General features: G+C 47.2%; 1 protein-coding gene across 2 annotated transcripts in view; it reads right to left on the bottom strand.

The window, feature by feature from the left end:
* Positions 1 to 3,707, bottom strand: part of LOC144137592 (death-associated inhibitor of apoptosis 2-like) — a 103,543-nt gene extending 99,836 nt beyond the window's left edge. For both annotated transcript variants that reach the window (XM_077669515.1, XM_077669516.1), the window contains exon 1: positions 3,610 to 3,707. The gene's annotated coding sequence lies outside the window, so the exon portion shown is untranslated. The remainder of the gene's footprint in view (positions 1 to 3,609) is intronic.
* Positions 3,708 to 12,065: the final 8,358 nt, after the last annotated feature.

The raw sequence follows: 12,065 nt of genomic DNA, 5'->3' as shown, positions 1-12,065 counted from the left end.
GGGAGTTACGGGTTGCGGGTCTCATTGCTTCTTCTCTCAGCTGGAAGCAGTGTATCCTGGGTTTACATATGATATCGGAAACCCACCATTTCGGCAGGCAGTTTACCCGTATTTTCCAGAAAGGATTGAAGACTTTTGCGGATGATGCGTTCCGCGAGTTTTCGCGCACGAAGAGTTATTGGCTGAAGGTTTATAGGGTGGATTGCTTGGTTTCGGAATCATCCGAACATCCGCAGCCTTCCATTTCTCCGGTATTGTCCCCATCTTCAAGGTATTCTTGAAGTAATTGGCGAGGTCTGAGAGCGATGGGTCGTCAAGGTTGAGAAGCATCCTATTGGATATGTGATCCATTTTTGGGGTAGCATGTCTTCTGAAAGCCTGTATGGCTGCGTGGGCGTGCCGAGTTGTATGTCGTCGTCAAACGCAGCGTTTGGTTCTCCTGCGTACGAAGGTAGGGGTGCTATTGGGCGTGTCTGCAGATACCTGTTATTGAAGGCTTTGAGCCTGCCCATGTCTCCGGGAAATCAGTGTATGATTTTAGCCATGTCATTTGGGGACTCTGTTTGCTAGCTAGGGAGTTGATGAAGTAGCGGAAAGCTTTCGTGTTTTTGCAGTGCTGAGGATTCCCCGCAGGCCATTGCATAGAGAAAGCGAGTTTTCTCTGCAGAGGGACTTGGCGTACCTGGTGTTGGCTGCGCCATGCGTTTTCTTAGTCTTCAAATTTGCCTCTGCCTCTTACATCTCCGCTGCAAACTATTCCTTACTTCCTGGATGTACAGCCTATGACAGTCGATGCATGGTGCGGCTGTGGTTGCCTTAATTATTTTGGTGTGCGCTAGGAAATCCTGGCGGAGTTGTTTGATTCAGTTCTGTTAAGAGATACCGACCTTGGTTTCTTAGAAAAATGGGCGGTCACTCCGTTCCTCTCAGAGCTTTGTCCAGCCCCTGAGGCGAGCCTGGCCTATTATAACGGCCTTGTAGTGCGTTCCAATTACAGTGGTAGATATAATGGCATGATGGCTGCGTTGATATTCGTCCGTGTGGACCCATTGAACTTGAGGAACGTTTTTCGTAAAAGTCACGTCCGGAACTGTGTCAGGAGTGATGCTTGTGCCAACGCGTGTACCTCTTGTGTGGTCTGTTACAATCGTGAGGTCTTGAGCCTCCATCAGTGAGTCTAGTCTTCTGCCTCCTGGGTTGGAATTTGCGTAGCCCCACAGATAGTGAGCAGCGTTGGAATTTCCTGTAATGACAAGCGAGGTTTTGGCTGCTTTGGGTGTCGCTTGTTCAAATACTTGCTGAAGAATAAGTGCGGAGCTCTTCGGCCTGCAATACAAATGCGGAAGGTACAGCGAGCGGGAGTTCTTGTGTGCCTGGAGTATAGGTTGAAGTGAGATGGCAATGGTTCGGACTGCTTGAGTAGGTGTACCCGGGTTCGGTTCACACCAACGGGTGCGTTTTGTTTTTGGAGTGCAGGTTTTCTGTTCGCGTTGGAATAAATTGCGGCCGCGTTGAACAGCTCAGCTGTTATATACTCGAATGAGATTCCAACTCGGCTTTACAAGCCTGGTATCCTTAACCGCAATCTGTACACAAGACCAGCTGGTCCGTCTTCGTTACAGAGAAAATAAGAAGCACGTGAATATATTCTCAAGTGCCTCTAGATGGCGCAAACTGTCACGTGAATATGCTAAATTGGAAATGCCTATAACCAGAATAAGTCGCAACAAGCCCTCAGGAGCTTGTGGCTGCAAACAATATCAGTGAAGTGTTTGTTCTCCAGAATTCGTCATTGTCAGTTTGGCCTCCCCACATGATTGGTCATGTAGTTCACCTGCGACTATTAGCAACGAGGACAAACATGTTAAAAGGTTGTTGATAAGGACACAAATCTCAAACATATTTCGTTTTTTCTCGGCCGATGTTGTAAGCCTTGCCGCGTCGGCGGTGTTTACTGGCGCGGTGTACGAAAGGGGGACAGAAGGGTTAAATTAAGGAACAGCGTTTCATCGTCAGCGACGCAGAAAAATCACTCAACCAAAAACAGAATGGAGGATTTCGAGGTTTCGAATCTACGCCGTTGCGACAGAAGCTCAGGCTTTATCTCAAAAGCCCACCGCGGTGGCTTAGTAGCTAAGGCGTTGTGCGGCTGAGCCCAAGGACGCGGGTTCGATCGAAGGCGTGCTGGCTGCTTTCCACATGTAGGTGACACGCGAAAACGCACGTATGTTCAGATTTCGACGCACAATAAATACCCTCGATAGTAGAAATTAATCCGCAGCCCTCCACTACGGCGCACCTCATAGGCCATGTGTAGCTACGGTCCATTAAACCCCATTGTCTGCTTCAGACTTTACCTCATAGGGTGCAGAGTTGAAACGGTTGGCCCCTTTGAGCATTGCGCCTAAATAGTTCGAGCCTGCAGTGAATAGATGCCACTAGAAAGATCCAAATTCTGTACCGTTTATAAAACAGGACAACGCTTCCCGGTTTGGACAAGCTTTACAACGTTAACGCAGTTTCGTTGCGATAAAACATGATATTTTTAAGCACCGCTAGCTTTACAAATAGGGAATCAAAAACTGCACCAAAATATTTGGCAACAGGTTACGAGAAAATAATGCGCTTTCTGCACTACGCAACTTCTCTGATTTAAGGGTGGGGAAGGTGTGCGAGTTACTTCGGGTTCACTGCGGCCACAAAATGACGTCAAGCGCGAAGACTACTCCGCAGTCTGGGATACCTACATAGTTTTGCATTGACCGCTCTGATAAAAAAAATATTCAATTCCATTTTTTGATGGAGATATGAAATTTTTCCGAATTAACGGCGGTTCATTACCGCCGTAATGGTATGGGCACAGAGAATCATGCACTGAAGGATAAAGCGTTGATTATTTGCAAACGCACCGCAATAACCAGGGTTCGCACTACTACCGCGAAATCTCGTAAATCACAAGTAGCCTGTCCAAGCACATAGCACAGCATTTTCCAGAAAAATTGTACAACTAAACTATACTATCGCCTTCGAGACGGCCAGGCTCTCCGCAGCGGGTACAAATCAATGGTTTCCCTCGGCAACGCCCCGAGCCAAACCGACTAACGCCACAGCCTGCTCATTCTTCCCCAACTTGAGGAGCGATTTTAAGCATCAACCCACTGGGCATACATATTGAAATTACATTGCGTACAAGTGAGTGAGCTCGAGGCTTTGTTAAGTAAGCCTTGAACATGCGGCATATATAGCCCGGGAAGCATATAACGTAAGTGCTTGCTGAAAGCCGCATGCATTCACAAACACAAAGGCAGTACACATCGAACACATTTATAACTCAATACAGTATGTAATGGTAGGCGACGGATTAGAGGCGAAAACCGCGTCTGCCGAAATCTAGCGTCAGTGACAGGCCAATCTTGAAATTGGGAAGCGAATCAGTCAGGCCATATCCCCCAAGAAACAAATGTCAAAGACGTGCGTCCCTACAATTTCACGATACGTATGAAATGAATTAAGACAATCAAAAGGTACACGGGTCTGATTTTTCTATCTATACACTATTTCTATTCCACACACTCAAGCGCAGTAAACCGGCCGCTCCAGCCTACTCACCGCTACGAAGTCCCGCACACACAACCGCCGACAAAGACCAAAATCCCGGGAAGTGCGGCTGATAGCGCGACAGCGATACAGGAACGCTGGTACGCCCATTCCGGCGATAACACCGTTTGAGTATTGCCTCCGGTCTGAGTAAGTGTAGCCTTGGGTGAGGTGCTCTCCTACGAGACTCGCGGGCTCTTCGACGACCGTTGTCGGCTGAACGGGGGCCAAGCCTACAATTCACTAGACGGTAGCTCACCCAGATCGATCAACAGACTGGCGTTTCCAAATTTCTACTCGCACTGCTCTCTCTGAGCCTGAGACCCGTACAGGATGCCGAAAAAAGACGGCAAGTATCCTCAACCAGGCCACGCTTCCGTGATAACGTCGTTCTAACGTTCGTTACGCGTGCACACTGGACCCGCCGGTAATTTATTGGGTGAATCCCCTCACGAAAACTTCTTTTTTCGCTTTCTTCCCTTGCAGTGACACTCACTGAAGGTATTTAAAAAGTTGTGGTGTTTGTCACGTGTAATAACGTGTCCATTCTCTAGGCCATATTCTGACAACTGGCTGTACCTTTACGCGAATTTATATTAAGAAAAACCCGTGAGAGTGTCGTTTCGGTCCTAATTTCTCTTTCCCAGTTTGGCTACATTTTTTCTGGTGGGATACTGATCCTCCGCATTGCTTCGACAGCGGGGCTCGCAAATCTCAACCACAAAAAAAAAAAAAACATCAAAACGAGGGGTCCGCTAACGGTTCGCGGAAATCGACTGAGAGCTAAACACTAAGCCCAAAGAAGCTTTGTGCTGTATTGAATGGGACTATATTTTCAAGTTCAATTTTAATTCCAACTTTAGCTAGTCTTTGAAATACAAAACTGCAAGGACAGTACAAAAAGCTGCAAGGCTGTAACTTGACGGGGTGTTTGCACTCCAAAGCTTTGCACGGCGGAGTGAGAACAGGAGCTTACAGCGCAAAATATAAACGCTCATTAACAGGGCCAGTAAACTGCAAGCTCTCTTAACAAAACTGAAATTACATTTAAACAGAAAAAGAAATAGCTGAAACCATAGGAAGTATACCTCTTATTTCGCATTTTAAATGAACTCTGTGTGGGCGTATATACAGACGGTTGTACCCAGCGATTCCAGGGTTTAGAAGAGGGGTTAACATAATGGGTATGAAACACATAGGCATAGAACATATGGAGTTGGTAACTGGTTGTCAGAATTAGATATTTCACCGCGGGGCTGTACTTTACATGGGATTCGCACCTGCCGTCAATTCATGAGCTCCCGCAGGAGGCGCGCGGTTGTAGAAAAACACCGGAACAGGTGTTTCATTAGGACTGTTGTAAAAGAAGTAGCTCTGCCTTTCTCGTGCCCCTTAATCATCATCATGAGTTCACAAGATTAAATCAATCATCGGGAGGGATCTCGGCGGCTCCTCCTTTTGTCTACATGCTTTTGGTGCCGAAACCAGGGACAAGGGACCTCGAGAGGTGGTCCACACTGAGCTTATTTTGCTTCTCCTCGACCCCCTCTCACCTCACGGGAGCCAGAATGAAGCCGCGGAAGGAAGAAGCCGAACCGAGGATCATTAGAGCAGCCTACGAAGATGCAAGAAGCCGAGCCTTAGGCCTGGCACAGTGCATGATGATCCCATGCGGGGACGATGCTGACGCGGAGACGACGCCGACTTCTGCCCTGTGAGCCCGGTCGCCAGCACTTACGGAATTTGCGACGCTGGATCAGACTATGGAGGCCCTACTTGAAAGGCGGCGCAACGTCCGTCAAGGTATCACGTCCATCATCGGCAAGATTGAAGACCTCCTTCCAGCCGAAAGACCACCAATAAGTGAGTTGAAGGAACCTGTTAATTTTGTTGAATATCGTGACACACTGAAAGTAATTAACCAAGAAGTTCAAGACAAGAAGTTCAAGACAACGTGGACATCGAAGAATTAAAGGCCGTGGTTGAAGATGCCCTAAAGATCAAACATTTAGTTTGTGTGGCAAAGGCAAAAGCTGAGTTTAAAATGGTCGACGCACAGAGAGCCCGACAAAACCTAATTGCTTCGTACAAAGGTCGAAGCTTCGAATTACTGAAGGAACACCGGTAAAATACGGATCAATACTTCGGAAAGAGCAATACTTCGGACACGAATCAGATTAATGGAGCGGTGAATTGCAAGGCCCAAGTTACGACAAAAACAAACGTGAATTTGGAAGGTGCAGCAGCACTGAGAACCGGCCATTTCGTGTCTAATGGAGGAGAGATTAAATCCAGCGAAGTTACCGATGGCAGTAAGGTATCAGATCAAGGGACAATATTTTCTTCCACGGTTGGACAAGCGCAAGCGAATGACACAAGCGACTACTCGACCATAGACAACCTGCCATCACATGCAACACTCAAGGAGCATTATAGCCCTCCAGCACCTCAAGTGACCACGGAAGAAATGTGCAAGAGTAGAGAACAGAAGGTGATTTCAAACCATTCGCCGGTGGAAGACGGAAACAAATGTTTGTTATGGCGCGACCTTTGTCCTCCAGAGTTAGTATGTATGGTTCCGAAGAAAAAGGTGCGCAAGTCTAGCAAAGCAAAAACTGCCAAGAGGAAACTTGTGAAGATGGAGGAGCAGGAAGCTGTTTTAAATCTCAATTAGCAATAAAACTTTGAAGATGGCAGAGAACAGAAGAAAAGAAAACTTCGAACTTGCCTGACGAAGGCAAATCTCTTTGCTGAAACGTTGGCAACACTCGTGGGTTCTACCTTGTTGGAAATTTTCTTTTTCTTCGAAATTATATATGTATATATATATATGTATATATATATATATATATATATATATATATATATATATATATATATATATATATATATATATATATATATATATATATATATATATATATATATATATATATATATATATATATATATAACACTGAGCAGTCAAGGATGTCTCAGCTCAGAAAGCAAAGGGGAGAATGTCTCACAAAGCAAACGGGGCAAAGGGGAAACAGAAACTTGGAAAGAGAGAAAGAAAGTGGAGAAAAATTCCCGCCGGGTTGGATCCGAACCCACGACCTCCAGAATACGGGTCTGGTCCGATAACCACTACGCTACCGGCGAGGTGCTTTCCCCTACACTTTCGCAGTATTTATTCGAAGGCATTTTTGCTTCCTGTGCTTGGGGGTGGGAGCCAGCGCCACTCGGATTACTCGGGGTGACGGGGACCTTCTTTTTAACCCCGGGGCGTGACTGGAGTACCTACAAGTCGAGAGTGGTTGACCGGCGTTGAACCCTCTTAAGCTACCTATGGCACCAAGACTGCCAGAACAGAGGCCCTGACTATACATGCTGCGAATCAGAAGGGGAAATTAGGGGCTGGTTGAATTAAAACAGAAGTAAGGGTTGACAACCAGCAATGTCTCGGAAAGCAAAGGGGAGAATGCGGTATGTCATTCAAAGAGATGAAGAATTTGGAAAGATAGAAAAGAAGGGGAGGAAAAGGTAACAAAAAAATCACAGTGACGCAGGTTGGAAAAGAGGGAAGCGCTCCTGGCTCTGATTAGGACACACAAGGCCTTATTCGACTGCCATTCTACCATTCTTGGACATACATCAGCGGCAACTTATCGTATAGAAACCGGTCGTTCGTGTATAATTCGCCGTTGTCCCTACCGGGTTTTGGCCTCAGAACGCAAAATTATTCAGGAAAATGTTGACTATATGCTTTAGCGGGACACTATTCATCCTTCTGGACGCTCCTGGTCATCACCGGTTGTTTTGGTCCGAAAGAAAGACGGCTCCGTGCGCATTTGTGTGGACTATTGGGCGCTTAGCAAAATAACTAGAAAAGACGTTTACCCCATGTACCGAACTGATTACGCTCTCGACCATTTGCACGGCACCGAACACTTCTGGAGCCTTGATCTTCGATAGGGATATTGGCAAAAATATGTGACATGATAAAGAAAAAACAGTTATCGCCACACCCGATGGCCTTGGCGAGGTTAACGTGATGCCATTCAGACAGACCAATGCTCCACCCACCTTTGGACGCATATCTCTCTCTATCTCTCTCTCTCTCTCTAGATATATATATATATATATATATATATATATATATATATATATATATATATAAATATATGTATATATATATATATATATATATATATATATATATATATATATATATATATATATATATATATATATCACCCTGGAACCAACTGTGTCTGTACTCTGCAGAAAGGATATCCTCTTCCTGAAACGTCAGTCAAATTTTACTTATTAATGTGTTTTTCTTGCGTCGCTGTCTGTACTTACGTAATTTTCTCGCGCTCTGTGTCGTTATACTTCCATACTATACATACATATATATATATATATAGTATAAGTAAAGAGTCGGATACACAGCAAGAATAATAACAAAGAGCGTTTACGTACGTAGCGGCAACGGGACGTGCCTTCATCAAAGTACAGTCACATGATTTTGACAGCAAAATCATGTAACTGTACTCTAATGAAGCCAAGTCCCGCTGCCGCTACGTAAGTACACCTTGTTTGTTATTGTTCTTGCTGTGTATCCGACTCTTATACTATTTCTGCGCGCTTTCTGAGTTTTATCTTTCTCTGGAGTTATATATATATATATATATATATATATATATATATATATATATATATATATATATATAGCGAATCAGAATAGGAAATGAGGGGCTCGTTGAAAATAACACAGAAATAAGGGTTGGCAGTCGAGAAAACCTCGGAAAGCAAAGGGGAGGATGTGGTAGAGCATTGAAACAGATTAAGAATTTGGAAAGAAAGAAAGAAAGTGAAGAAAAAATGCCCGCCAGGTGGGATCCGAACCCACAACCTCCAGAATACCGGTCTGGTGCGTCTGGTCGTGGGTTCGGATCCCACCTGGCGGGCATTTTTTCTTCACTTTCTTTCTTTCTTTCCAAATTCTTATTCTGTTTCAATGCTCTACCACATCCTCCCCTTTGCTTTCCGAGGTTTTCTCGACTGCCAACCCTTATTTCTATATATATATATATATATATATATATATATTGTAAGCGCGAATCCTAAATGTCCCGTCATCAGGCCATGGCTCGGTATTATGACTGGCCAATACCGCCTTCGTGTTTCGTCGTCGTCACTGCATTGTGTGCGTCCATCATCATCTCATCGCTCGTCGTCTTTCTGGGACGCGCCATCATCGACATCGTGATTGATCCTGTTCTGGCCAGGGTACCGCTCGCCGAATAAACCTCGTTCGCCAAGTCTCCTGGCATTGCCTCTCAAGTGGTGGAACGTGTGGTTTGATCCCTTGCCCTCCATCTCTGAGTGTACCCCTGGAGCTCCGTTCGGGTCGTCGCTTACCGCAAGACACCATGCCTATGACAGCAGAACCTTCCAGCGGAACCGGCAGCCGAACCGGCGGTGCGGGTTCAGCCGCCTTTCCACCTTACTTCGTAACCAGCCACCAGCGGGATCCGCCGTGGTTCAATGGCCTTCCGGGTGAGGACGTCGAGGAGTGGCTTGATACCTTCGCACGCGTCAGCGCTTTCAACAGGTGGGACGACCACGCGAAGCTTGAAAACGTCTCGTGGTCCCTGGACAAAGCAGCCAAGACATGGTTTTTGAGCAATGCGCGCCGTATCAGTGACTGGTCGGACTTAACCACGCAACTGCGCCAGATTTTCGGCTCTTCCGCTGCTCGCTCTGAAGCCGCAAAGAAGCTAGAAAGCCGTGTCCAGCAGGCTCACGAGAGTTACACCTCATACATTCAGGATGTTCTTGCGTTGTGCCACCGCGTTAACAGCGACATGTCGGAGTAAGACCGCGTGCGTCACATCATGAAGGGCATCAATCAATTTGCGTTCACGGCTCTCGCTCTTCAAAACCCGCCGACTGTCGCTGATGTAGCCACGACCTGCCAAAGGCTGGACGAACTGCAGTCTATCCGTCTGCAGCAGGAGGTCATCACGCCGCAGTACCCCAGACATGACAACCTGCGGTTGATGATACGGGCTATGATCCGTGGAGAGCTCCGTGATTACCGTTCTACTTGTGCTCCTGGTGCCTATGTTCAGCCTTCTGTAACTGGCCTAAGAGAAATCATTAAAGGGGAGCTTGCCGCTATGCCAGGCCTCACTCCTCCCGACCCTCCGACTCCTCTGACGGTTCCATCCTACTCAGAGGTTGCTCGGCGACCATCCATGCCGCTGACCCCGATCCTGGCTCAACCTGCGACCAACTATGCGGCGGCCATTCCTACGGCTCTGGGTCTCCGTTCTCCCTTCCAGGCATGGCGACCACCCCGACTAGACATAGCTGTGGGCCGACCGGTTTGTTATTACTGCGGTATACGTGGCGACATCTTACGGTTTTGCCGCCGGCGTCAACAGGACGAGCGACGTGGCTACGACACCTACGAGCGCGACAACATGCGTTTTAGCTACGGCTACCGCCAACAGCGTTATACGTCGGCGCCACGTCGTTCTCCCTCTCCACCTGACCTCGCTGACTTTCCTCGCAACTCCCGAAACGAACGACGCCGTTCACCATCACCACACCGTCGGGCTGTGTCGCCTCTGCGACCAGTCTTGCATGATACCAGCCACGCACCGGAAAACTAGGTCCTGCAGTTTTCGGGGGCGAAACTGCAACACAAAGTGAAAATGTAAGACCCCCGGACCGGCCATGGAACACTTTGACTGTCATCGTTGAGGGAATTCCTGTTGACGCATTGGTTGATACGGGTGCCAGCATATCTATCATTCATGAACGTTTCTGCTCTCGACTAAGAAAGGTGAGGACTGCTTACTCGGGCCCAGCTCTGCGTAGTGCGAACGGGGATATGATTCGGCCTTCAGGATATTGTACTGCGCGCATACTCATCAATCACAGTCGCCATCACGTTCAGCTTGCAGTACTGTCTTCGTGCGTCTATCAAGTAATTCTGGGTTGGGACTTTTTACGTTTGGCATCTGCTATCATCTCCTGTGGTCAACCAATGATTGATATCGCAAGAACAGAGCTCGCAAGTGTCGACAGCGCGTCAGGTCTACGTTTGGTGACGACCTCCGACTGTACACTTTTCCCTGGACAAGAAGCTGTTCTTTCAGTGTCATCAGACCAAATTGTTGACGGCGACGTGTTGATTAAACCAACCGGAAAATTCTTTGTGAAAGGTCTGTTAATACCACCGTGCCTTGTCCGTTTTTCTCGTGGATCTGCCTATCTCGCCGCTATAAATTCGACGTCAGAGATCCTCTTGGTACCCCAGCACGCCGCTATTGCTTCTGTGCCCCACGATGATGCCGCTGACGTTCTTCCACTTGACTCTTTTGCGACAGTGGACAATTCTGCTGATCGTAAACCGCCGGCTGTCCCTGTTGGTGCGAACATCAATCCAGACCTTTCCACGGAGCAAACGAACACCCTATTGACCCTACTGGAAAAGCACAAAGCTTTATTTGACACTAACTCTTCTGTTCTGGGGCAGACTTCTATGGCCACCCATTATATCGAAACGGATGGTTCTTGTGTCGTCCGTCGGCGCCCGTACCGCGTTTCACCTAAAGAACGTAAAATTATTCAAGAAAACGTAGACGACATGTTGAAGCGAAATATTATTCGTCCTTCAGCTAGCTCCTGGTCATCACCTGTGGTGCTAGTTCAGAAGAAAGACTGTTCCATGAGGTTTTGTGTCGATTACAGGGCCCTCAACAAGATCACTCGCAAGTATGTTTATCCGATGCCGCGCATAGACGACGCACTCGATACCTTGCAAGGTGCAGAATTCTTTTCTAGTCTCGATCTTCGATCAGGATACTGGCAGATACCCATGCACGAAGCCGACAAACAGAAGACAGCTTTCGCAACACCCGATGGCCTGTACGAATTTAATGTAATGCCATACGGGCTTTGCAATGCTCCCGCTGCATTTCAAAAAATGATAGACAATGTCCTTCGTGGCTTTAAATGGAAAACGTGTCTCTGTTACCTGGACGACATTGTTATCTTTTCCTCCTCATTTGCGGAGCACCTTCAACGCCTGGACCAAGTATTAACTTGCCTCAGCGACGCCGGTCTCCAACTCAATGCAAAAAAATGCCACTTTGCAACCACATCCATCAAAGTATTGGGGCACGTTGTGAGCAAGGATGGCGTTCGCCCCGATCCGGATAAAGCGAGAGCCGTAATAAATTTTACCCGACCTCTTCGCCAGAAAGAACTTCGCAGTTTTCTTGGATTGGCTTCATACTTCCGTCGATTCATTCGGAACTTTTCGGCAATGGCTTCACCTTTAAACAAGCTCTTAGCTTCTGGCACACCGTTTACCTGGGGCCGAATTCTCTAAAACGACGAGGCGTCGCTGTGAAACGACGGGGTAGCGCCATGCAAATGCATGTGTTCTGGGGTTGGGGCCGTCG

The sequence above is a fragment of the Haemaphysalis longicornis genome, unplaced genomic scaffold, assembly GCF_048455015.1.
Source record: "Haemaphysalis longicornis isolate Haplotype H1 unplaced genomic scaffold, Haemaphysalis longicornis Haplotype H1 scaffold_41, whole genome shotgun sequence".
Classification (NCBI taxonomy): domain Eukaryota; kingdom Metazoa; phylum Arthropoda; class Arachnida; order Ixodida; family Ixodidae; genus Haemaphysalis; species Haemaphysalis longicornis.
The sequence above is the reverse complement of the archived record's forward strand: the minus strand, read 5'-3'. Positions and strand labels throughout refer to the sequence as shown.